We start from the raw sequence: 22,176 nt of genomic DNA on the forward strand, positions 1-22,176 counted from the left end.
AATGAAATATAGAGTAGAGAATATTTGATAAAATTAAGGATGTTTTTATTCAGTAAACATTTAAAAAAATGTTCTACAACACTCTAGCCTAGTGACTTACCTGTAACAAAATAGACTTGAAGTATTCAGATCCGCTCTGCATAAAGCAGCTAAATCCTCTCTCTGTCTCCCGGCAGAAAGCTCCTTGGTTTGCTTGTTGTCTCAATCACAGCTGGTATTCTGTAGAAAGACTTCTTTTCACCTTTCCCATCAGCTTTGTTAGAACCCTAACACAGCACAAAAGTTTACCATTGTAGGTTTATGATGAACCAAGTGCCTCGTGGGTTCACAGACCGCGCGCTGCCGTTATTTCCCCCAAATCACGAGTTTGTTGGTCTTCCAATGTGGCGCAGGGTTTGTTTACTTCCGGTTTCGGGTGACGTCAGTGAAAGGGGTCTAATGGGGGCATTACCGCCACCCACTGGATTGGGGTGTAAAGCAGTCTGAACAAAACGTGTAAACATAAACATAGGAGAAATGAACCCGTTTTTCTAACTCGTCCTCACTTAGTCTACTTTTCTTTTTTGATTAGTCTGGATTTGATATTGTAAATTTAAATGTGAATCAATGTATATTCATCGGACATGAACAAATGAATAAATCTTGAGTAATCTTGAGGGGCGTGTATGTCCGGGGCGCGGTGTCGCGGGGGGGGGGATCGAACGAACCCTCCGATCCCCCCTGGCTACGGGCCAGAATTAGTTGCTCATCCTACCAATGTTGAAAACTGGCCGGCAAAAGTGACGATGGTTCAACGTCGTATATTCAACCTTCTCTGACGGTCGACAGATCAACCTTTACCCACGGTGATTCAACGGTGATAAATCGACCCTCTCAGACGGCGGAGAAATCGACGTTTCACGGCGCCGTTTCAACGTTGATTTTCTGACGTTCGACGGAAACCGACCATTCTGACCAAAACTCTACGTCGTTTCAACGACCCTCTGCTAGAGATTACTTATTAAATTTATTATTGTGAGAAAGTGCCAAAAATAATGATTTTCTCTGCCCATTGCAGATTTCTGTCCTTGCCTGCTGTTCTTGCATGAGTTGTTTATATTAGAGCTCTCTGTAACAGTCTGGGAGTTTTATCTCAATGCTGACTGAGAAAGAGACAGAGAGACTATAGAGACGGAACAATTATTCAAAATATTATATTTATATTAAATATTATAATAGGATGACAATTATTCAAAAAATGTAAAAAATGAAGTAAAGAGCGGGTTAGCTCGCTGTTGAACTAATTTCATGCTTCCCAGACAAGACAAGTCCACATTTCACTAAAACGCGTCAGAAACAGGAGTATATAGGATATTTAAAGGTTAGAATTACATATGATTAATAAAAATACCACCACATGATCAGTTTTAAAATGTTTTAGATCAACATTAAACATGAGGTTAAACATTAAACTTTTCGGCATTTCCATTCACACGGAGGGTAAATATATTTGATGCCTTTTATTATGCCTTTAAACAGGAAGTGGTATAATACTCAAAATTTATAAATGATTCCTGATAAATATCTTCAAATCTGAAAGTGATATTTGATTTGGCTGAATTAATCAAACTCTAAGCCTTAAATATATTCCTTCTGTTTTTACCATGTCTGTTTAATTTAAATGAATGTTTTAAAATGGTTTTTGTGTTGTATTTGCTTGTACAGTTATTTCATTATTTAAGGTCTGAACGCATAGAATTACTGCCCAAATCTGATGAGACGAGAGTTTTGCCCTAAAGAGCTGCTTTTTCTTTTATCCAGTGCGCATGCCCAGTTCACAAGCATCATGGGAACTGGAGTTCTCATAATTTTGAAAACTTCGTATTCATCATTTATAAGATCCAGACATGAAACTGTATTAATAGCTGCACTATTAATTATTAAAACGCATTAATAGTCTGTAGAGTGCTCGCGGACCTGTTCAGAGATCACCTCGCAGACCACTCGGGACTTTCCTGATAACTTTCCAGTTACAAGTTTCGGACTATCCACACACAATGAATATAAAATAAAATGCAGATGATCTACTCACCAAACGCTGAAACTAACTGATTAAGAAGCAGATTTTTCCTCTGATGATGTTAAGGGAAGAGGATCTCTTCTCTTGGGTTTCTAACAGTGATGAGATTCACAAACGATTCGGATCTTTTTCGGGACGAAACATAAATGACTCGATCGAGCGAATCGATACAGACGCATGGACTGCATTTGTTGAGTTCATGCACACGTAATGGTTTGAGGAAAGTTCATACTTTAATTTCATGCAGCATGAAAGTGTGATTATTGTTTACAATTTGAAAACAGGAATACAAATAAGGTTTCCGTAGTTTCTGAGTCAAGAATCAAGAGTGAATCAAGTAAATTGATTCACACGCATGCGAGTTTGTTCTAAAGAATCGATTCAGTGAAGCTTTCGTTGAGATTAAAATGCACACCCATGTCAACTTATGATGAAATAAACACCAAAGGTGCTTTGCTACAAGCAGAGACTGCAGGAGCAACTATGGATGTGGATGTTTAGGTTCTATCTGGTGGAGTACCACGGTGATCACAGGGACCCCTCTGCATCCTCAGCAGGTATCTCAGGGTCACAGGTGTTTCGCCCCTTAACCTGTACACCTCTCCTGAGTGGGGCAGCGAGGGCTGAGTTAGCCTTCACCTGCGGAGGGGGTCCAGCTACGATCCCTTGACAGCCACAGCCACCTGGAACAACTTTCGGCCACTGCGGCTATCTCCCTGATAGCCTTCTGTACCTGTCTGGAGTCAAGTCCGATTTTCTGTAGAAAACTGCGCATAGATGAGGCAGGGAAACCCCGAGCCCCAACCTCAATTGGGTAGAGGGTGGCATGCCACCCTGCGAGGGTCGCCTCATCCACTATGTCCTGGTACTTAGCCTTCTTTGCCTGGTGGGATATGGCTAGCCTCTCTTCCCAGGGAACAGTGAGTTCGGCGAGGATGATGGACTTTGAGCTCCTTGAAAGAAGGATCATATCCGGTCGGAGGGTAGTTACCACCACCTCCTGAGGAAAGACCAGCTTCTTTCTAAGATCCACCCTCAGCTCCCAATCTGATCCGCGGTATAGCATTGATGGTAGGCAGTCAGGTCTTTTCTTTGAGACTTTGCTGCCTTCTGGCTGGAAGCTTGTGAGCCTTGGTGGTATTGGTGGCTGTTTGTTGGCGTGGCACCTCTGTAGTTCGACCCACTTAGCGACCTCGGTGAGGACTTTGTCATGTCTCCACCGGTAGCGCCCATCCGCCAGGGCTTTTGGGCAGCTGGTCAGAATGTGGTTCAGTGTGCAGAGGCTGGCGCCGCACTGGCCACAGGATGCCTCTTGCTCCTTGCCCCAGACCTTTAGGTTGCTTGGTGTGGGTAGGAGATCAGCCACAGCGCGCAGCAGGAAACTCAGCTTGCCTTGGTCAGTGCCCCAGAGCTCCTTCCAAGACAATGATCTCTCGAGTACCCCCTCCCACTGCATCCAGCGCGCCTGGGAGCCCAACCCCACTGCTTTAACTCGGCGGTCTTCTTCAGTTGCCTCCCGCACCCTCTGTACCACCAAGTCCCTTCTGTCTCTGATGTTACTTTTCGACCAGCTCTTGACGCTGTAGTTGCCAAGCCCGAGCCGTCCGCGACACGCAGTGCCCACAATTTCCTGGTGCCTCCAGTACGCTTCTGCTTCTTTCACCGCCTCAAGGGGTTTCCACTTCCTACCGCAGTTGATGGCGGCACTTGCATGCCTCACTTTTGTGTCCCTGGAGTCCAAAAGCGTGCATGCTGCCCTTGCCTTGGTGGCCTTGAATTCTTCTATGACAGAGGAACATGGTAACCGGAGAATTGATGACCTGCTGTAGAGGTTGACTGAGCTGAAAGCTGGAGGAACGCCCAGCCATTTACGGATAAACCTGCTACAGACCCTCTCCATTGCTTCAACTCTGGTCATAGGGAAGTCATAGAGCAGAAATGGCCACTGAAGTCTTGGTATGATGCCATGCTGAAAGCTCCATACCTTGAACCTGCCCAGCAGCAAACTCCTGTCTATTCTTCTCAGCCACTCCTTTAGTTGGGCTGCAGTATCCTCAAGGTTCCCGCTGTCTTTCAGGGTACTGTCATAGCTCTTCCCCAGGCACCGGATTCGCTCCTCCTGGATGGTTGGAATCTGTGATCCCTGGATGCTGAAGGTATTATTCGACAGACTACCCTTCACCATGCACAAGCTCCTGGATTTGCCAGGCTTAAACTGCATACGGCCCCAGGTGGCCATCTTCTCCAGTGAGCTCAGGACCCATCGTGTCCCAAGAATGGATGGGGTCATCACGGTGATGTCGTCCATGAAGGCTCTGCAGGCTGGATGCCTTGTCCCATCCGCTGCCATTGGCCCTCTACACTGAGACTCTCCGGCTCTGAGCAGCAGGTTCATAGCTGCCACAAACAGAGAAACTGATATGGTGCAGCCAGCCATTATCCCTTTTTCCAGCCTCTGCCACTCGGTGGTAAAATCCTGCACGGTGAACCTCATGTGTAGAGAGCCCATATGCGACATCACCAGGTTGATGACCTCTGATGGCACTTGGTAATGTTGCAATGCCTTGCAGATAAGCTGGTGTGGGACGTTTGGGTAAGCCTTGGCAAGATCCAGCCAGACCACTGAGAGAGACTTCTTATTACTTTTTGCCTCCTTAATTATCTGGCTGATTACCGATGTGTGCTCCAAGCACCCAGAGTACCCCGGTACTCCTCCTTTCTGGACACTTGCATCGACATAGCCATTGGCAAGTAAGTATGAAGTCAACCTTCTAGCGATAATTGCCCAGAAGACCTTCCCCTCGATGTCCAATAGGGAAATCTCTCTAAACTGGTCAAGGCTTGATGAATTCAGCTCCTTGGGAATGAAACAGCCCTCTGCCAGTGTCCACAGCAAGGGTTCTTGCTTCTTCTTCCACAGTGTGCGCAGGAGTGTGGCCAGTCTCCTTAGCAATTGCGGGCAGTTCTTATAAATCTTATATGATGTCCCTGATGGACCAGGAGCAGATCCCGCCCGAGCTCGTCTCACTACTGACCTTACTTCTTCAAAAGTGAAATCTGCCATGTTGAACGGGGTGCTTGGATTGGGCTTTGGGATAGGGAAGGGGCACTCTCCTAGTGGTAGGTCTCTGTTGGGGTCGCTATGTGCTGCCTTTACAGCATCTTCCACTTCTTCCTTGGAACATGCCAGTCTCCCGCTCTTGGGCTGGCCGAGGAGGTCCGATGTATAGCGGAATGGATTGTTGAAGAAAGATTTCCTCTGCCGACGCTTCTCTTTCTGTCTTTTCCGCGTTGTCTCTGCCCTTTGCAGCTGGAGTAGGTTTCTCCGCACCTCTGAACTTAGCTCGCTCAAGGCTTCCTTCTCTTGATGTTCTGCCTTCCGCCACCTCTTCTTGAGTTCTCGCAGATCTTTACGCATTTCGGCAATGCGGCATTGCCTTCTACTGGGGCCTGATGGCTGTTTCTCAGGCTTTCCTTCCTTGACTCCAAATCTGTCGTGGCATGCTTGGTACACTGTCTCCACCAGAGTCTTGATCTTTTTCACAGCATCCCCTTTCAAGGTGTTGTCTAGGATGATGCTGAGGTCTTCATCCAGTTGCGCCCACCTGTGGTCCGTGGCGGATGGTAGGTTTAACCGCGGCTTCTTTGGCAAGCCCTCCATGCACTGGGCTTCTTGGCTCATCCTTGAACTCGTAGCAGGTACAGCTAGGGGGTCCTGAGCACTGTGGTGTGCCTCCTGACTCTGGACCTCCATCGACTGACAAACAGAGCTAACAAACTCTGAGATTAAACTCTGGGTTATGCTAGCTGTTTTGCGCTGCTGCAACTGCTCTTTGCACTTGGATTTGCCTTGGTGAATTATACAGAATGTCCGTATTTTATACGGATTTGATTCAATAAACATAGTATACGGGCGTACAAATAAAGTTATACGGATTCTTTTAACAAAAAAAAAACACTTCAATATTTATTTAGAGCTATAATCAATTCCCACGATGATAAAAGAGCACATAACATTTACACTTTGTAGTTTTTTGTCAAACATTGAAGCTTGTATTCATTCTTAAAGTTTATTATTATTAATATTGAATAAAAAGTACCTGGGATATATCATTGTTAATTATCATTCAAATTTTAGGTAAATCATTTTAATTTGCATCCTATAAGGATTTTAAAAAGGAAATAAGGATTTTGGAAGTTGGTTATACAGGTTTGATTGACCAAAGGTTTGACATTTATGCACACCAGGAACACAGTTCTGACTGTTCATGTCCAGAGTACTGATTTATTGTTTCATTATTTTGTGCATATCCAGTAATGCCTCATATAAATGCTATAACAATTAAAGATACATTACACAGCTCCTAGAGATTGCAAATACCTGAATGAGGATAAATCAAAACTGAGCCGGCCAAACTGTCTAGAATTTGTGTAGAATGCTAAACCACAGCAATTCATCCAATCCCGTGGGTTTTTTCTCGGGGTCCGGGTACCTTAATACAATAATACAATTAATATAATACAATTTTTCCCCCCATGGTGGCACGAAGGAATCAGTCCCGAGATTAATTAGGGTAATTATTATGGGTTTAACATAAAAAGCGCGCTCTTCCCGTGACAGCTCCTTCACTTCACGAGGGTCACCTTCCCGTCAACAAATTACGAGGATATCCAATCTTCCCGTGGCTCTTCCACGAGGTTCAGCAACTGGTTTTTTTTTTTTCTGAGACCTCCAACCAGGCGGAAGTCTAACCAATCAAATTAATCAATTAAAATAATTTACTCCTTACCTGATTGGGGGTCCCCGTACGGGCCACCAAATTGTTGGGGTTCAACCCAGTCTGAAACGGTCAATCGGTCAACTTATTTCTCGGGACCCCCGCCCTCGTACCACCCAGACGTCTGGGACGGAACACCGCAAAAAAACAGAGAACCAGAGATCGGTTTAACTGCTGTTTATTCACAGTATTCTCGCCAAAGATGAAAGATTACAAACACCTTTTATAACAAATCATAATCTCTCCAAACGGCTATTGTGTCTGTCGAATGTGTGTGTGTGTGTGTGTGTGTGTTTGTATGTGACCTCAGAGAAGGGTGTGTGTGTGTGTGTGTGTGTGTGTCTATGGGAGGGTGTGAGTAAGTGACATATTTTGATATCTGTGTCTATGTGTGTGTGTGTGTGTGTGCAGGTCACATCTTAATTACATCACTGCCATAGTATATGCAATAATCCAAAAATATAAAGTCTTAACTCTTTGTTCAGCAATAAGGCTACCATTACATCCAACATTAAAGTGTGTGTGGGTCGATCTGACATCAAAACAGACCTTGGCGTCGTTCAGACACATCTCTGATCACAAATACACATTTCATATCAAAATAAACAAAATGTTCCCAAACAATGTCCAGCCGAGACAGAAGGTCATTTTTAACTGAACCGAAGTTAATCCTTAATTTTGTCACCATTTTAATAAATTACTGCCTTCTTGGTCAAGAATAATACTTATATAAACCTAACAGTCCATCTGTATTATGAAACGCCGACCAATCAGTTTGGCTGGATTTGAGCACACAGTATGTCTCTGAATACCTCAGAATTCATCCGGCTGCTTCTGTCCTGTGTCACATCATCAATAAACACTAGTGACCCAGTGCCACTGGCAGCCATGCATGCCCAAGCCATCACACTGCCTCCGCCGTGTTTTACAGATGATGTGGTATGCTTTGGATCATGAGCTGTACCACGCCTTCACCATACTTTTTTTCTTTCCATCATTCTGGTAGGCGGCACGGTGGTGTAGTGGTTAGCGCTGTCGCCTCACAGCAAGAAGGTCCTGGGTTCGAGCCCCAGGGCCGGCGAGGGCCTTTCTGTGCGGAGTTTGCATGTTCTCCCCGTGTCCGCGTGGGTTTCCTCCGGGTGCTCCGGTTTCCCCCACAGTCCAAAGACATGCAGGTTAGGTTAACTGGTGACTCTAAATTGACCGTAGGTGTGAATGGTTGTCTGTGTCTATGTGTCAGCCCTGTGATGACCTGGCGACTTGTCCAGGGTGTACCCCGCCTTTCGCCCGTAGTCAGCTGGGATAGGCTCCAGCTCGCCTGCGACCCTGTAGAAGGATAAAGCGGCTAGAGATAATGAGATGAGATGAGATCATTCTGGTAGAGGTTGATCTTGGTTTCATCTGTCCAAAGAATGTTCTTCCAGAATTGTGCTGGCTTTTTTAGATGTTTTTTTTTTAGCAAAGTCCAATCTAGCCTTTTTATTCTTGAGGCTTATGAGTGGCTTGCACCATGCAGTGAACCCTCTGTATTTACTTTCATGCAGTCTTCTCTTTATGGTACATTTGGATATTGATACGCCTACCTCCTGGAGAGTGTTGTTCACTTGGTTGGCTGTTGTGAAGGGGTTTCTCTTCACCATGGAAATTATTCTGCGATCATCCACCACTGTTGTCTTCTGTGGGTGTCCAGGTCTTTTTGCATTGATGAGTTCACCAGTGCTTTCTTTCTCTCTCAGGATGTACCAAACTGTAGATTTTGCCACTCCTAATATTGTAGCAATTTCTCGGATGGGTTTTTTCTGTTTTCGCAGCTTAAGGATGGCTTGTTTCACCTGCATGGAGAGCTCCTTTGACCGCATGTTTTCTTCACAGCAAAATCTTCCAAATGCAAGCACCACACCTCAAATCAACTCCAGGCCTTTTATCTGCTTAATTGAGAATGACATAACGAAGGAATTGCCCACACCTGCCCATGAAATAGCCTTTGAGTCAATTGTCCAATTACTTTTGGTCCCTTTAAAAACAGGGTGGCACATGTTAAGGAGCTGAAACTCCTAAACCCTTCATCCAATTTTAATGTGGATACTCTCAAATGAAAGCTGAAAATCTGGACTTTATGTCCATGTCCATTATATAACTTGAATATGTTTCAGTAAACAGGTAAAAAAAAACCAATTTGTGTCAGTGTCCAAATATATATGGACCTAACTGTAGGTCAGATTCCCACTTTATCCTAAGGCTGTCCAGACTGTTCATGTTATGTGTATTGAGTAATGTATAAATTCTGTCTATTATTTTTTTCATGTCAACTTTACATTTTAAAATTGTTTCAAGCAGAGATTCAGGAGGGCTCAGTGGGAAACAGTCGGAGTTGGAAGCCACAAAACCTCTAAGCTGCAAATACCTGTAGAAGTGAGATTTGTGAAGACCATATTTCTGTTGTAACTGTACAAAAGAGGCAAACTTATTTTCAGTGTAGAGGTCAGATAGTGTACCTGTTCCACTTCCCGTCCAGACATTAAAAACTTCATCCATCATTGACGGAACAAACATATGATTCTTTATCAATGGTGTAACAAGTGAAAGATCAGTAAGATTAAAGGTCCTTCTAAACTGGTTCCAGGTTTTAATTGAATGGATAACAACTGGATTAGTAGTGAAGGCTGAGATCGGCTGTTCCAAAGGTAATTTGGAACATAATAGAGCTGCTGGGGAGGAAGACCCGATGGATGCTCTCTCCAACCCTGTCCATTCAGTACTATTAACATCCGAGCCATCATCTCTCAACCAATACAGCAAAGCTCTTATATTGGCAGCCCAGTGGGAATACATAACATTTGGAAGTGCCATACCACTTTCATAATCTTCATCGTCCTTACTCTCTCTATGTTGCTTTTTGCCAACAGGGGCAAAAAAGGACATAATGTCCTTCTTGCTCCTTTCCATGATGACAGCCTACAGTAGGCCTATACTAAAAAGTAAACGGAGAGGAATGTAGCCTCTACATATCACAAGGCCATCCGAGTTTTACAAGAAGGTTAAACACTGTCGGTTATTTTACCCATTTCCCAAAAATATTAAGTTAGGCTACTTATTGCTGTGCAACGCACTTTTAAGAAAGCGCAATAAAACGGATTTATTATTGTAGTGAACAACAACAGTAAAACACGGATATGTGCAAACACTGATGTTACAAAATTGAATAATTTTCCTTACCTTCGCCTCTTTGCAATAGCCTAGTTCTTGCAGGGCTGAAGCTGTTATCTCTCACGTCCAAAGTTTACAATTCGCACTGCCGCTGGTCTTTCTGCTGCAGGTAACAGTGTGCATGTAGCGCTTTAAGGAGTCCGTGTAGAACACTCCGTCATGTCAGTTCCGATCTTCGAGCCAGCGCACGTCGAAATTAATAAAGCTTATTATCTGTTCAGCACAGGGGCCACAACAGGGGCCAGGAGCAATTTTACAGGGGCACTGGCCCCCCCTGGCCCCCGTTTAAAACCGCCTATGGTCCCAACACTCCAGGTCTTGTTTAAGATTACTTAAGAGGGGATGATAATTAGCCTTATAGAGATCTTTGTGATTACGTGTGACCCAAATACCTAAATATTTTATTTTGTTAGGACTAAATTTAAAAGGGGTCATCCCAAAGTATGATCTGTCTGCAGAAGAGATGGGCATAAGTTCGCTTTTCTCAAAGTTGACTTTATAGCCAGATAATCTTCCGAACTTTGTGAGTAAAGTCGATAATTCAGGAAGGCTTGAGAGGGGTCCGATATAAATAATAACATGTCATCGGCATAGAGTGAGACTTTATGCTCCAAACCTGCCCGGTGTGTCCCCTTGATGGTGGAGCACTGCCTCAGGGCTAATGCAAGTGGCTCAAGTGCAACAGCAAATAAAAGTGGTGGCAGAGGACACCCCTGTCTCGTACCCCGCTTCAGCTCAAAATAGGTGGATCAATTATTATTGGTGCGAACTGCAGCCATCGGGAGTGCGTATAGGATTCTAATCCAGGAGATGAATTTAGGGCCGAAATTAAACGCTTCCACAGTCTTGAAGAGAGAGTCCCACTCCACCCGATCAAACGCTTTTTCAGCATCGAGTGAGAGCATCACCTCAATATTCCCAGGATCGGGCGGAGTGGCACAATAAAGGATATTAAATAAACGCCTGATATTAAAAAATGAATCGCGATTTTTTATAAATCCTGTCTGGTCGGATGAAATAATAGAGGGGACAATGTTTTCAAGATGACAGGCCAAAATTTTGGCAAGAATCTTTGCATCTGTATTCAGCAGTGAGACAGGGCGCTATGAGCTACAGTTGAAGGGATTTTTATTCTTTTTAAGTAATAAAGAGATGACTGCTTGACGCATAGTTTGGGGCAAGGAATTAGTGACTAAGGATTCTTCAAACACTGACAATAACAGAGGAGATAACTGGTCGGAAAACTTTTTGAAAAATTCAGTTGGGAATCCGTCTGGTCCAGGAGATTTGCCACTTTGCATGGCACCGATTGCTGACACCATCTCTTTAACTGAGAAATCCCTTTCCGGTTCAGCCGAGAGTTCTACACTTACAGAAGGCATTTTCAGGGATTTAAAAAAGTCCTCTGGGACACAGGGATTGGTGGGCACATCTGAACTATACAATAATTGGTAGAATTTCTTGAAACAGGAATTGATTCTCATTGTCAGTGCATTTTATACCACATTCATCATTAACTACAGGGATGGTTTGATTAGCAGTTCTTTGGCGCAGCTGGTGAGCGAGTGCTCGGCCGGACTTTTCCCCACGCTCATAATGACCATGTCTGGATTTGGAAATCAGATATTCAGCCTGTCTGGTGGACAGGAGATCAAACTCTGTCTGTAATGACGAGCGTTTTTTGAGTATGTCTGCTGATGGGGAATGGCTATGCAGCCTGTCTAATTCTAATATCTCATCTGTTCATTTTTTGTTACGCTCAGTGCTAGTCCTTTTTTTATTTGCACAGTATGAAATAATTTGGCCCTTAAATATGCCTTTAGCGACTCCCATACAGTAGATGACGACATCCCTGAGGTTTGATTGATGTCAAGAAACATTTTGATTTCAGATGATATGAACTTAGTAAACTCATCTTCTGACAGAAGCAAGGGGTTAAACCGCCATGGACGCTATGATGACTGTGTCGGGAATGTACATTTTCATGATTAAGGGACCATGATCCGAGATGACCATAGCCCCGTAGTCACATTCTTTTGTAAGATGCAGAATTCTTTTATCCAGGAAAAAGTAATCGATACGTGAATACGTCTTGTGAACCGGGGAGTAGTAAGAGTATGCTCTGGAGGTGGGGTTGCGAAACCGCCACACATCCGCTACACCGTAGGTCTTCAGAAAGAGCTGAATAGATTTTGCTGACTTCGACAGGGATGCCCTCCTAGAAACACTCGTATCTAAGAGAGGAGAAAGTGCACAGTTAATGTCACCACCAAGTATAAGATGATGTGAAGTCATATCTGGTAAGTGAGAAAAAAAAAATTCGTGAAGAATGTAGAATCATCCCAGTTCGGAGCATAAACACACGCTAAAATAACTGGGAGTGAATATAATTTTCCTACCACGATCACAGATCGCCCTGCAGAGTCAGCCCGCACATGAGATGCCGTGAACTGTACACCTCTACTTATCATAACTGCAGCACCCCGAGCCTTTGAGCAGAAATTGGACTGATGCACCTGAGCAGCCCATCCCCTAACACGACGAGAACCATCACAAGAACGTATATGGGTCTCTTGTAAGAATGCAATATCTACTCTGAGCTGTTTTAGGTGTGAGAATAGCTTTTTAAATTTCACTGGATGATTAAGGGATTTAACATTCCAACTTATGAAATTAGCAGGGCAACCTTCATAACCTCTGGTGTTATTTATATTGGCCATCTAGTGTACACAGAGAAATGAGCACCATATATGAAACCCAAGGACACAAAAACAAACAAAAATAAAAGTCTGGTGGAGTAGATTCAGTTCGTACAGAAGTCCAGTAGTTACCCGCCCCCGTATCACCCACACGAGCAAGGGGATTACAGCAACCCTCAGAAATAAATCCACACATTAAGTGCTTATGGTTAGAACTATGAAGCTCAGCGCTCAGGCTCCCGTCGAGCCTCAAACATAAAGAAAATAAGAAAAAGCAAAGGGCAAAGTAGTACATTTTTTAGCTATGCATAGTAAACTTAGATTATGATTCTTGGGAGAGGATGTATTACGCTAATCATGTGGTGTACTTCCTTAATTAACATTGCATGCCATCAAGTGTAACGTCAACAGATAACCAACTATGGCCGACCAGATTGACCCGTAATAGTAATCAGGAACTGAAATAGCATGTCTTTAATTTTAACTATGATATCCTATAAGTAAGAACATCAAATCAGAACCTAGTAACACTAAGCCGAGCATGAAATACTATGTCGGCCTATGAGCACACAGTTCAGTCAGATATTTTTCTTGACACAAGTCATAGCTTTGTCCGGGTCAGTAAACTCCCTGTCCTCCCCTCTGAACGTGACTCAGAATCGTGCTGGAAACAGAATCCCGTACCGGACTCCCTCTTGGTCGTGAAGTAGCTTCCTCACCTCTGTAAATGCCGCCCGCGCTTTAGCCACCGCTGCTGTGTGGTCCGGGAAGATGGTCATTGGTTCCCCGTTGAAACGGAGCGGACCCCGGGTGCGAGCACGTCGCAGTATCTGGACACATTCCTGGTAGTAATGCAGCCTAGCAACGATGGGTCGAGGTTTTCCACCTGGCCTCTTTGGCCCTAGGCCCCGGTGGGATCGATCGATCAGAGGCTCTTTATCCAACTGTAGCACCTCAGCTAGCAGCTTTGATACAGAGGTTGTAGTGCTGGAGTCGGGTGTCTCGGGTACACCAATGATTCTTATGTTGCATCTCCTCGACCACCCTTCCATATCCTCACACTTCGCTTTCAGTTCTGCAATTTCTGTCTTCATCTCACTCACAGTTTCTTGTAAAGCTCACTCACAGTTTCTTGTAAAGTAACCACTTCATCCGACCATGCTGATAGCCCCCCCCTCCCCCCACCTCTTTGATGCTAACTTTGGCCTGGTCGATCTCGTATTTCAGCGCCGCGGTGTTGTTTATTATCTCCGTTTTCACCGCCTTCAGCTCGTTCTTGAGGATTTCAAAATAGTCAGCGAGGGCATTTTTCAGTTCTGACTTCAACACCGTTGAAATGTCTGCTTTCAGAGAGAGAAGGATTTCTGACTTCAAGCCTTCAACGTTCATCTTTCCCGAGGCAGGTGAGGGCGGAGTTACTTTAGCTGGGATCTTGGCAGTACTCTGGACCCCAGAGGTGTTGGCCCTTGTGTTGGAGGGTCCGGTGAACTTGAATTTATTCAACCTCGTTTCCATCTGGACGTCGCCGTGGATTTGTTACACTGTCCGATTGAGTTTAGAAACAGTTTACTGTAGCATGAGATGGATTATCCTTTACTTTTTTTGCTTAAAATAGAGGCTTAACGGGAGCTCGCGTCAAACACAGCCTACTCCATAGCGGCCAAGCCACGCCCCCCATGCAGGATACATTTTAAAGAAATTCATCACGTGAACGGCTCTGCGATGTGCTGAATAAACTGAAGGTTCTGGTGGAGCCCGGACTGAAGGTCAGTGAGAGCGTGGTTGTGGGGAGATGTGCTGATGTCTTCTGTTTTAAAGGAGGTTTAATGATATTTTTCACGAAACTGCAGGTTTTTTTTAAGATTTTAAATTGTAAAATTTATGATTTAGATATTTAGAGAATACATTAAGAAAAATAACTGCACTCAACCCTTTGCATGGTTTATACTTTTTATTCGTGATGTATTGAGTCTGAGGGTTTGTTCAGTCAGGAACTTGCAGATAGAAGCTGAAACAACTGACTGAATCCACTTATTGTCTCAGTTTTGATTCATGTAAATTTTAAGGAATCTGAAACTATCGATTTAATTTTATTACTTGATTTTTCTAGATTTGTCACTGGCCATGTCGAAACCTGGCCTTGTCCCAGATCTCAAACTCCCTCTTCACCTGGACTGAACATGATGCAGGAGTTCTCGGCCCACACTGTGTCTGATGGGTTTGGAATGTTATGAATGATTTTCTCTGCTTTATTTATATTTTTAGCCCCAGCTCTGTCACACTTCCTGCCATTATGATCAGATCAATTTTACCACATTTAATCAGGGATGTGAAAATTCCCAGATTGTTCATGATTCTGTGATGGTGAGTAAATCACAAGGGTTTGTGTTTTAAATGCAGTTTTTAATTCCTGTGTAATGGAGATTCGTCCACTAGGGGGAGCCTTTTGTTTTGTAATTGAAGCTCTACTTGCTGAGGGACTGGAGTGAAGTGGAATTGCAAAAGTTCACAGTGCTGGGCATCAAAACCCACTGACCATGTTTTAAACTTCAAATAATTTTATATATAAATTATTTTTAAATTGGATATGCATCTGATTGTTTAATGTGTGACACCAGTCTGAGAGAACATCCAGCACCAGAATATGCTGGCGCTGCAATTTTTTGACTGTCCTTCAATTTTTCTGTTTTAACAACAGATCTAACATTTTTTGGAAAATCATTATTTTATTTAATTTAAAAGTCAGGTTTATATCTCTGGGATGATTCAGAAACACCTCGACTTTGTAATGATGTATGAGAGAGCATACTTGTCTTAGAATTTTAAAGCAGATACACAGAGCCTTTATTTTTAAAAAAGTTTCTGAGTGGATAGTATCTCCATCCTTGACTCTTGTATGCTGCATAAATGGGAATAAAAATATATATATTTGAGAGTTAAAATCGACTGCAAAGTTGTCATTGGCGCTGCCCCGCTGAGCCAGCCAGCCCTGAGTGCGTGACGTCACAGCGGGAACCGGTTTTAAGGCCGAGGCCTTTTACAGCTATAGACCAAAGTCATATAAATAAAAATTTATGGTGAAAGTAAGAAATCCCGTTACCGACTCGCTCAACTAAGACTGATTTGACTTCACTGATTGTGGGTTGACTCTCATTAAAACAGGATGGGTGTTATAACTTATGCAATATACATGTACATGCATGCATTTTCACTGATAAAACATAAAAGGCTCATTAAATAATCAGATGAACTGAGACAATCACATTCTGAAGCAAATTAAATAATCTTATACCGCTAACTTAAACACACAATACAAGTTACATGGATTAATCTAAATGCAGGTAAACTTTTTTTTTTAAATCCAAATGAGAGTCGAAGTTTACCCATCTGTGTTCTCGCTTCTTGAAGGCCGATCTTGTAGCTGATTCTTTTGAAACAGTCTGACTTTTGGTTGTTCATTCAGTTCTCCGTTCATTCGCTTCTTCCACGTAAGGGTGAGATGGCAGCGATATCCAGTTTAGAAATCAGATGGCTGCTCCACCCATTCACTTTTCTCCATGCTGTGTATTCCGCCATTACTGCTGGGCTCAGGCAATTACTAAAACCCGGGACGACACCAGTTTTAGCAACAACTGCAGGGAGGTCACTGCCCGAGCGATATGTCCCGTCCCATCATGTTCCATCCCAGGTTTTAGCAACAACCCTCGGCTCACTCGAGGAGGACTGGTGCAACTGAACTCACTTTCCTTTTTTTAAAAAATAAAATAAATACTTTTCTTGTAGTTTTCTTTTCCACACCGATGGAGTTGCCACCTTGTACGTGGTGGTGTGGCTTGTGTGCCCCAGTGACCCCTAGAGCTGTGTCGGCTGGAGCGCTTAGGCTCCTGTTAGGGTCACCCATGCCGAACAGGTCGAAGGGTAGGAGCCAGATGAAGAGTGACTCCCTGGTCCTCCAGGTTGGGGGTTTGGCGTTGGGTTAACAGCCCAACCCTGTAAAACTCTTATGTTATGGAAACCAACGCAACTGTAGAAACTAATGCTGACGGCCCACCTGTGGATTTGTGCCATCCTCCTGGCAGAATGACCACTGCTGATGAAATCCTACCGGAAGTCAGAAGTGCGATGCACAATCTACTAGGGCCTAAGAACAAGATACGCCTGGGTACATGAAACGTTCGGACCATGTATGCAACATCTAAGACAGCTCAAGTCCTCAATGAGATGAAGAAATACCAGCTAGACATCCTTGGAATAAGCGAATGCAGATGGACAGGCGCAGGCAAGCAAGTAACAAGCAATGGAGCAGTTATGCTTTTCTCAGGACACCCTACCAAGCATGAGCATGGAGTCGCGATCATAGTGTCTAAGATGAAATCTAAAACTTTACTGGAGTGGGAGCCCATCAGTGATAGATTGATCAGAGCACGCTTCAACTCTAAGCATTCCAAGCTGACCATCTTACAATGCTATTCACCAACAAATGAAGCTGAAGATGATGACAAAGATCGTTGGTATGATGAATTACAAGCTGCAATCTGCAGAGTTCCAGCGCATGATGTCCTGCTTGTGATGGGTGATATGAACGCCAGGGTCGGTAATGACAACACCAACTTCAAAAGGTGCATGGGTAAGCATGGATGCGGAACAATGAATGACAATGGTAGGCGGTTTGCAGAGTTTTGTCTAAAGAATGACTGTGTAATCGGCGGTACAATATTCCCACACAAGACTATCCATAAGACTACATGGAACTCCCCTGATGGTAAGACTACAAATCAGATCGACCACATTGCAGTTAATGGTAAGTGGCGGAGATCCCTTCAAGATCTAAGAGCATACTGTGGTGCAGATGTCAACAGCGACCACCACCTACTTGTAGCGAACATCAAGCTGAAACTCTGCAAAGAAACATTAAATGAAGCCCCGAGAAGGCAACTCGATGTCTCAAAACTGAAGTGCCCTAAGACCAGCTGCCAGTTCACGATAGAACTTCGAAACCATTTTGCTGCCCTCGCTGATGCTAAAGATGACTGTAACGTGGAAACTGAGTGGAGCGATATAAAACATATATATGTGGAGACCGCTACTAACATTTTAGGATATAAGAAAAAGGGAAATAAGGAATGGTTGACACCTAGAACATGGCAAAGGATAAAGGAGAGAAAGGACCTGAAAGCCAAGATGCTTAACACCAAATCACCTAGACTGCGGGCACAGGTTCAAACCGAATACAAGATCAAAGACTGTGAGGTAAAGAAAAGCGCACGAAAAGACAAAAGGGACTTTGTGGACCAACTTGCAAAAGAAGCTGAGGATGCTGCAGCTAGAGGGGAATTAAGTACTGTCTACAAGATCACTAAAAAAGCTCTGTGGCAAAAAGGTCAACCAGTCTACGCCCCTAAAGAACAAAGATGGCAGTAATATCAGCACCGAGGGAGAAAGAATAGCACGCTGGGAAGAACATTTTCGAGAAGTCCTCAATAGACCGGAACCAGAAGTAATTGCTAACATCGAACCATCGGAAGCACTCCTAGACATCGACGTCAGTCCTCCAAGTGAACAAGAAGTAAGATCTGCTATCAGCGCTCTGAAGAATGGAAAAGCCCATGGAATAGACCAAATACATGCGGAAATGCTAAAAGTGGACCTGGATACATCCACTGAAATTCTTACGACCTTTTTCCACTCTGTCTGGGACTCAAACGTCATCCCTGAGGACTGGATGAAAGGCCTTATTGTAAAACTTCCAAAGAAAGGCAACCTTCAGTTCTGTGACAACTGGCGAGGAATTACATTGCTGTCTGTTCCATCCAAAGTCTTCTGTCGTATCCTTCTGGGAAGAATAGATCTTGCTATTGACAAGAGGCTAAGGGAAGAGCAAGCGGGGTTTAGAAAGGGAAGAGGATGCATTGATCAAATCTTTACCATCAGAAATATCATAGAGCAGTGCCTCGAATGGAACTCCCCCCTTTACATCAATTTCATCGACTTCCAGAAGGCATTCGATAGTCTCCATCGTAACACCTTATGGAAAATAGTACAATCATACGGAGTTCCCGACAAGTTGATTGATGTGATCAAGCTGTTCTACCATCACTTTGAATGCAGTGTAATTGTTGACGGTAAATTGTCGAAGTGGTTCCCAGTAGAATCTGGTGTTAGACAGGGCTGTATCATCTTGCCCATGCTTTTCCTCCTCGCAATCGACTGGATCATGTGCAAAACCATCTCAGACAAGCCAAGAGGAATACAGTGGACCCTTCTTTACCATCTCGAATCACTGGATTTTGCAGATGACCTAGCTGTCCTCTCAACCACCCATCGGCATTTGCAAGAGAAGACCAACAGACTGAGCTGTTTTGCCAAGCAGACCGGCCTGAATATCAGCACCACCAAGACCAAGACCTTATATATCAATGCAACCACAACCGAGCCAATCTTAGTAGATGGAGAGCCATTGGAGAAGGTAGACCAATTTATTTATCTTGGAAGCATTGTCAGCACAAATGAGGCTACCCATAAAGACATCAACTCGCGGTTGGGGAAAGCACAGTGTGCTTTTGCAGCCCTCCGCCCCATCTGGAGGTCAAAACAGCTCAAATTGCAAACCAAGATCCGCATTTATAATAGCAACGTGAAGTCTGTCCTCCTCTATGGCTCAGAGTGTTGGCGAGTCGTCCAAAGTGATATGAAGCGCCTAGATGCTTTTAACAACAGATGCCTTAGAAGAATATGCGGTATCTACTGGCCGAACGTAATAAGCAACAAAGACCTCTTCAAGGCGACGAAGACCAGATGCCTTACAGATGATATCAAGTGCAGGCGTATGAGGTGGCTGGGGCATGTCCTCCGTATGGAGCCTGACCGTACCACCAAGATAGCCCTAAGGTGGACTCCTCCTGGAAAGAGAAAACCTGGGAGGCCAAGAACAACATGGCGTCGCACAATAACATCAGAACTCGTGGAGAACCATCTTACCTTAGGAGAGGCACAACATAGGGCTAGGGATAGGCTATAGTGGAAGCAGTTTGTGGCGGCCATATGTCCCACCGGGGACGAAGAGGCGTAAGTAAGTAAGTAAGTAAGTAAGTAAGTACCCTCTTTCAATACGGGCTTATAACCAATGCTCCTCAACAGATCAGAGGTCTCATACGAGTCTTCAGTAAAATGTGCAGAGCAGAGGAGAGACCACTTCGTAGGCCCCCAATGTGTCCGTGAACTTCTCGCAAAATGCATCCAAATCTTTGCAGTTTGAACATTCTTGGGCCATGAATGCAACGTAAATCCACCTTCTGTCATGTTGCTGTACCGGCCAGCAACACATCTACGTGGCATGGCGATAAATTAGCTCAAAATGGAGGGTTGGAGTTGCAGTCAGCTCTGTGTTTTAATATAGCGGAAATGGCGATGAGACCGATAGACTTCCTGCTGTGACGTTATGGACATTAAGGTCATTCACTCAGACCGCTACCTATATAAATCACTTTAATCGTAAAAATTACTACATTAGATTTATTGTTAATGCTTAAAACTATTCCTGTGCCATTCTTGAGGTCTCAAGGCATTTATAAACGAAAGTGAGGCCGTGGTTCTGCATATATGCTTTAAGAACTAGGAGTAGTTAAACCAACAGGCACACAGACACGTATATGTAATCTGTAGATTTTACTCTGAAATAGTTACACAGTTCTCACTGAGAATGGAAATATCAGCCTTCAGCTTCTGATATAGTGTGAAGGATCAGACTGAAAGTGATTGTAGCTCATAATAATGACTGATTTCTTCTGAACAGGCCTTTCAGTAGAGGGAATAGTGTTTGCGTCCCATGGTGTCTGTCTGTAACATGACGCACAGCTCCTCAGGAGTGTGTGCAGTTGTAATGCTGGCTTCATGCTACAAACAGCTAATGATCATCTGCTCGCATTAATAGGATCATAAACAAATTCTTATTGATATGGCTGCCACAAAGTTGGGGGGGGACAAACCCAAATCCAAGCAGGTTCAACACAATGTGAACATTAACTGAAGCACTTAACCTGTATCTGCATGATTGGACTGACTCGGACAGTGATCGATTGGCTGAATGTTTGGGCAGATGTTCTGAAGGGATCAGGGGCATGGCCGTAACTACCATTGAGGACACCGAGGTCATGTCCTCAGTATTTTTTTCAGAAATTTCAAATTGGTCTACGCTGAATTCGAGCAGTGATCAATGTAAAACGCAGCGTCCGCATCCACATGTCATCTGTATTTCCCCCCAATAAAATTCACATTTGTCTAATGTCATCTGAAATCTCTCAGCCTCTATCTCTATCGTTGCCGTGTCTAACGCAGCGTCACGCGACGCAGCCTATACTAGTGTCGGCCGGGGAAGTTGGGTTTTGGATAAAGCAGGCAGGGTGTAGTCTACGCTCTATTACCAGTGACGGGAATAACGGCGTTAGAAATAAACGGCATTACTAACGGCGTTACTTTTTTTAGTAACGAGTAATCTAACTAATTACTTTTTACATCGTTATAACGCCGTTCCCGTTACTTACAATAAAATACTATGCGTTACTTTATTAAAGCTGTTCTCATCTGGCACGCTGCTCGTTCAGCCTTTCTTTACTTTGCTTTAGTGTGGGGCGGGGAGACGCGAGACAACGGCACAGTAAGCCAATCAGAGTAGATTTAGACAACATACGTAGGTAGGCCACGCCTACTGCACTACTGCGCGCTCTTTCAATCGGAAGAGACAGCGATGGCGAGCGGTCAGCCCAGCACTGCGCTTTCACATTGGAAATACAGCCATTACTTTTCATTACTTGAAATAAAAGGCAAGAGTGTTTACATGCAATGCACATTATGTCGAGGAACAAAGCGTTTGTCCTCGTCAGTGGCCAGTAATTAGTAACATAATTTTAATAACTACAAAAATATATTACATTTGATAGATGTCTTATCTCACATTGTCCCACAAAAATATTAATATAGTGTAGATAACATTACTAATTGGTTCTGTTAAGTGTCCATTTCAGTCATTAAACACATTTAACATTCACTTTTATTATGATTACACTAATTGAATTTGATTTTTTTTGAGGGGGAACAAAATGTAACGGAATAATTACTTTCCCTGGTAATTAGTTACTTTTATGACAAAGTAACTCCGTTACTAACTCAGTTACTTTTTGGGAAAAGTAACTAGTAACTATAACTAATTACTTTTTGAAAGTAACGTGCCCAACACTGTCTATTACATATGCCTACCTAACCTAACGTAGGCTAATAGTCACATCGCATTATAGAGCACACATAACTCTCTCTCTCTCTTTCTCACTCACTCACTCACTCACTCACTCACTCACTCGCACACAGACACACAAATACAGACACACACACACAAATAATACACTCTCACACACTCTCTCTAATACATAGTTGTAGCGCA

This window comes from Neoarius graeffei, chromosome 14 (genome assembly GCF_027579695.1).
Source record: "Neoarius graeffei isolate fNeoGra1 chromosome 14, fNeoGra1.pri, whole genome shotgun sequence".
NCBI classification, from domain to species: Eukaryota; Metazoa; Chordata; class Actinopteri; order Siluriformes; family Ariidae; genus Neoarius; species Neoarius graeffei.